This window comes from Ranitomeya variabilis, chromosome 1 (genome assembly GCF_051348905.1).
Source record: "Ranitomeya variabilis isolate aRanVar5 chromosome 1, aRanVar5.hap1, whole genome shotgun sequence".
Lineage (NCBI taxonomy): Eukaryota > Metazoa > Chordata > Amphibia > Anura > Dendrobatidae > Ranitomeya > Ranitomeya variabilis.
Window position 1 is genome coordinate 708,706,269 of NC_135232.1, and position 6,000 is coordinate 708,712,268.

The following is a 6,000-nucleotide window of genomic DNA, read 5'->3' on the forward strand; positions in this document are numbered from 1 at the left end:
GAAAGAACGTTACGGAGCCGTGCCTGTGCTTACAGCGGCAATCTCCTAAGAAAGGACAAGAAGCAAGGTTTATTGTGAAGGAGTGAGAAACGGGAATACAGCAAAGAGGTGATAGGACCAGAAGGAGTCGTGCTGTAAGATCGAGGCAACATCCTTCTGAGGCGCAAAGTCGGTGGCCGGAACGCCGAGAAAGTAAGAGACTCTAAGCATTACTTCAAACCACGGCAGGACAGCCAATTATAGGTTGGCTGTCTCACTTAAACACCTAAGCAGACAACGGAGGCAGCTGTGGGAGAGGGGCGACACTAGGGTCCCGGAAGAACTCCAGGCCTACCCCGTCATACGGGTGCGTCCTACCATATCACCTGGGGGACGGAGAGAACGAACATCAGAGACAGACACAACAGTTGTGAGGACTATCCCGGGGTGCTCAGCAGGGAAGGACTACAACACATAGGCGCTAGCAGGTAGACGCAGATTCTCACCTGTCAAGGGAACTCCTAATGTGCCTTTGGACCGGCTGGTCTCAGCCCACCCTGTTAACAGTGCTCTGGATTGAGTATCTCGAAACCTTCAGTAAAGAGGTAAAGAGACTGCAACCCTGTGTCCTCGTTATTCATTGCGACCTGCACCATCACAACTTTCATTGGACGCCCCTTAGCAGGGTCACGGACCGGGTCTAGCCACCGTGACAACCCCAGAACTGAGACAGAGAGGCCCGGTACCGGGTACCCCTCGGCCCTGCGACAGTGGGGGCGCTCCAACTGCACCAGCAGAATAGTGAGTGCAGCACTGGAGTATAATATAGGATATAACTCAGGATCAGTAATGTAATGTAGTACACAGTGACTGCACCAGCAGAATAGTGAGTGCAGCTCTGGGGTATAATATAGGATGTAACTCAGGATCAGTAATGTAATGTATGTACACAGTGACTGCACCAGCAGAATAGTGACTGCAGCACTGGAGTATAATATAGGATGCAACTCAGGATCAGTAATGTAATGTATGTACACAGTGACTGCACCAGCAGAATAGTGAGTGCATCTCTGGAGTATAATACAGGATGTAACTCAGGATCAGTAATGTAATGTATGTACACAATGACTGCACCAGCAGAATAGTGAGTGCAGCTCTGGAGTATAATACAGGATGTAACTCAGGATCAGTAATGTAATGTATGTACACAGTGACAGCACCAGCAGAATAGTGAGTGCAGCTCTGGAGTATAATACAGGATGTAACTCCGGATCAGTAATGTAATGTATGTACACAGTGACTGCACCAGCAGAATAGTGAGTGCAGCTCTGGAGTATAATACAAGATGTAACTCAGGATCAGTAATGTAATGTATATACAAATGACATACCTTTTAAGTGCAATCATTAAATCCTATTATTATTCTCCTCTTATTAAAGCATTAAGAAAAAAACTAAAAGTAATACAAATAATCAACTATCTCTTTCATGATATTCCAGTGTTAGGAACCCAACATCTGCCCCAGATATTCTGAGAAACAGACTGAGCCCTTGAGTATCGCAGTCGTATTTATACCAGTGTCTAGCTGTGTTACAATGTGATTAAACATTGGTACGGTTAGGTCGCTGGCACTGATCACTATATAAACTGGCAGATTTGGCCACAGCGACTTGCAACAAAAAGGAACCTTTTTCAAATTTTGAATAAATCCACACAATCTTTCCAAAGGATATAATAGTGCTTGGCATTGAGGCACAGTAAATACAGTCAGAAAGCGGTAAATAGTGATTTAGCACACCGAGTGGTGTGCTGAGCTTGCAGTAATCAGCTTGTGAGTGCAGTTCCCTGCGCAGAGATGATAAAGAATTCTTCCTTTACAAAATAAGCTCACTTACGGCTTCTGTAGGTGTAATGGAACTCAGCGGGGCGCTGTACTGGAGCCGGTGCACTTACAGCACAAAAAAAAGTCAAGCAATTGATTTAAAAGTATTCTCCTGCCTGACGCTCATATTATTTTCCAGTCTGTACACGTAACCTACACTCTCTGAATCACACCTAGCCCACGGGAGAGCCGCTCAAATGCTGTGCAACTAAAAGTTCCAGCAGTGGCTTAACTAGATTCTGATGGGCCCTGGTGCAAAATTTGGACTGCATGTTGGTCAGATGTAGGGGCCCTTGTAGCATTCTAGATCTTATAATGATTTAAATGTTCACTCCCCCATGTAGTAATGCCCCTGTCCGGACTCCTTGTAATAACATGCTCCATCCTAGGTCCAATAACATAATATTGTCCCCCATCCTGGTATACAGGTAGTGTCCCCCATCCTGGTATAGTATCTCCCTCATCCTGGTATAATGCCCACCCATCCTGGTATAATGCCCCTCATCCTGGTAAAATGTCCCCCATCCTGGTATAATGTCCCTATCCAGGTACAATGTCCCCAATTCTGGTATAATGTCCCCCATTCTGGTATAATGTCCACCCATTCGGGTATAATGCCCCCATTCCTGGAATAATGCCCCCATTCCTGGTATAATGTCCCCCATCCTGGTAAAATGTCGCCCATCCTAGTATATTGTCCCTATCCAGGTATAATGTCCCCAATTCTGGTATAATGTCCCCCCATTCGGGTATAATGTCCCCCCATTCAGGTATAATGTCCCCCCATTTGGATATAATGTCCCCCATCCTGGTAAAATATCCCCCATCCTGGTATAATGTCCCCATCCTGGGCCCCTTCCGTTCTCCTCCAGCCCATTTTAAAAATAAACAAACAATTCTACTCATCTTCCTCAGCTCCTATGATGTTTGGCGTCTTCTTCTGTAGCAGGAGAAGTCACATGACTTCAGCGTTCCGTTATGAGCAGTGCATGGGGCTACTGCGCGGCATTGGCAAGCTTCTAATTGACCGGTGGCATTTGTTGCAGATCAGGGTGCCGGTAGGTCTCTGCACTGCAATATATTTCACCTGAATGTGCATCCGAGGAAGCAGATTCAGGTCAAATTGGCTTCGCCAGGCCTCCCTCCCGCACGGGCCTAGTTGCTGTCGTACCTTCTGCGACCACAATCGTTACGACTCTGTCTACATAGCCTAAAGGGGATTCCCATCCATGAATGTCTGATAGATAAGTAGGGGACAAGAGCCCTGATCTCCCGGCCGTGTCTCACTTAGGTCAAAGGTGACCATTAGTGATCTAAGTCTGCTGAAATTCAATTTCTGCAGATTCCCTCAAATTTTGCCCAGACATCTGATGCAAACCCAGTCTTACTTATTATTCTTTGGAGCATTTTTAGACCCCAGAATATAATTGTAGAGTAAAAAAAATACTCATCTTGCCGATCGCCAGTGACCCATCCGGTCCTCAGCAAAGCTTCCTCTTCAACTTTCCTTCTGTGTGCAACTTTTGGAATCTAAGTTACAGTAAGGCCATATCAACTTTTTTTTAACTGTTAAACACAGCTGATTTTCTGCAGAAATAAATGCTAATATAATTATATAATGTTAAAGGCAAACAGGGATGTAAAATGGAGACGAGCCCAGTGTAGATGCCCCAAGTGGGCACCATCGAGGGGGTGCAAATTACAAATTAAGAACAGTAACAGATGCCATTGTAACCTGTAACAGGGGTGTAAATAACTAAATATCTCAAGTGGAATTTATAGGCAATGTCTGATCAGAAAACGTTCTGTTGTTTACATCAGGCTTTTGTTACATTCCTTTTATTGTTGTTTTTTGGCAATGTTGCATTAAAGAAAAAATTACTTTTGCACTAGCCACTGGGGATTTATTAGACTCCTTCTTCCGGTTTCAGGAAATTCACTCATTTATTAGCCACAAAGGGTCAGTCTCTTGTATTGAAGCATCTAATGAGCGTGTGCAAACTTAATTGTGAAGGAAAAGAGATCTGTGACATCTCCTAGGGTGAATGATGGATCCTGTGCTATCCACTGTATATAGAGGTATCAGTCATTGTGCAGGAGGAGGAGGTGAGCTGTGACATCACCTATTGTGGATGGTGGTTCCTGTGTAATCCACATTGTACAGGAGGAGTAGGTGAGCTGTGACATCACCTATTGTGAATGGTGGATCCTATGTTATCTACTGTATATAGAGGTGTTATCAGTCATTGTGCAGGAGGAGGAGGTGAGCTGTGACATCACCTATTGTGGATGGTGGTTCCTGTGTTATCCACATTGTACAGGAGGAGTAGGTGAGCTGTGACATCACCTATTGTGAATGGTGGATCCTGTGCTATCCACTGTATATAGAGGTATCAGTCATTGTGCAGGAGGAGGAGGTGAGCTGTGACATCACCTATTGTGGATGGTGGTTCCTGTGTTATCCACATTGTACAGGAGGAGTAGGTGAGCTGTGACATCACCTATTGTGAATGGTGGATCCTGTGTTATCTACTGTATATAGAGGTGTTATCAGTCATTGTGCAGGAGGAGGAGGTGAGCAGTGACATCACCTATTGTGAATAGTGGTTCCTGTGTTATCCACATTGTACAGGAGGAGGAGGTGAGCTGTGACATCACCTATTGTGAATGATGGATCCTGTGTTATCTACTGTATATAGAGGTATCAGTGATTGTGCAGGATGAAAAGTTAAGCTGTTACATCACCTATAGTGAATGGTGGATCCTGTGTTATCCACATTGTACAGGAGGAGGAGGTGAGCTGTGACATCATGTAGAGAATGCGGATGAAAAGACTTGGAAAAGAAGAGTGCAATAGAGTCTTATCCGATGATAACAGAATGCAGGAATAAGGAATCCACTCACCTAGTAAGGTTGCACTGAGGCAAAATTCGATAGGCACGTAACATCAGTTGCTGAAAGACACCGGCCTTTCCAAGAGCGATATGGAACGGGATGGAGGTGTCATTCAATGTGCTGCTGATGAAGACTCGATACAGATTAAAACTCGATAAAGTTTAATGTACAGGTTTACAGTGTCACTGTGTTTCGAGGCCATGACCTCTTCATCGCCCTGATGAAGAGGTCGTGTGTAGCCACAAAACACGTTGACACTGTAAACCTGTACATTAAACTTTATCGAGTTTTAATCTGTATCGAGTCTTCATCAGCATCTGTCACAGGTGTGTCAAATGCTACAGACAGTCGCTCTGTATCTGGCTGCAGAAGGTCTCTGCCTTTGGCATTGCAGGCACCTTCTTAATCCTTCTGACTTTTAGACCCAGTGGCAACCTCCCTCTGGCTCTAGTTGAAACACTTGGACCTGGGAGTTTATAGACTCTCTGTTTGCTTCAGGGAGTCACCGGTGAAATTCACATTTTCCCTTTGTGAAGGCTTGAAGCTATACTAGTCGGCTTACTTCCACTCTGGTGCTGTTGGAGGACGTTTGGTGTTACTTCTCTGAGTCTTTTCAAGCTAAGTTGCATCCCCCTTGTTTGTCTCTTCTCTTTAGTGTACAGTGGGGACTGACCACTGCACATCGCCCCTTCCTTTTTCAGGTCCTAGCCTAGGGATATACAGGGCTTAGGTTCCTGCTCGGCAGTTGGTGTGGAACCAATATAGGGATGGTAGGAGAGACAGGGTGCTATTGGATCTGCCTAGGTGTCTCCACTCCCCTTTTCCTAGTGCTTGGGCTTTTTTCCCCTCTTCCCCTCGTATTGCACTTAGTCTTCCCACACTGTGCATGACAGCTGCACATTGAATAACACCTCCATCCTGTTCCATATGAAATAGATAGAGAATGGGGGATCCTGTATTATCTACTGTATATTGTGGAGTTATCACTCATTGTACAGGAGGAGGAGGAGGTGAGCTGTGACATCACCTATTGTGAATGGTGGATCCTATGTTATCTACTGTAAATAGAGGTGTTATCAGTCATTGTACAGGAGGAGGTGAGCTGTGACATCACCTATTGTGAATAGTGGATCCTGTGTTATCTACTGTATATAGAGGTGTTATCAGTCATTGTACAGGAGGAGGAGGTGAGCTGTGACATCACCTATTGTGAATGGTGGATCCTGTGTTATCTACTGTATATA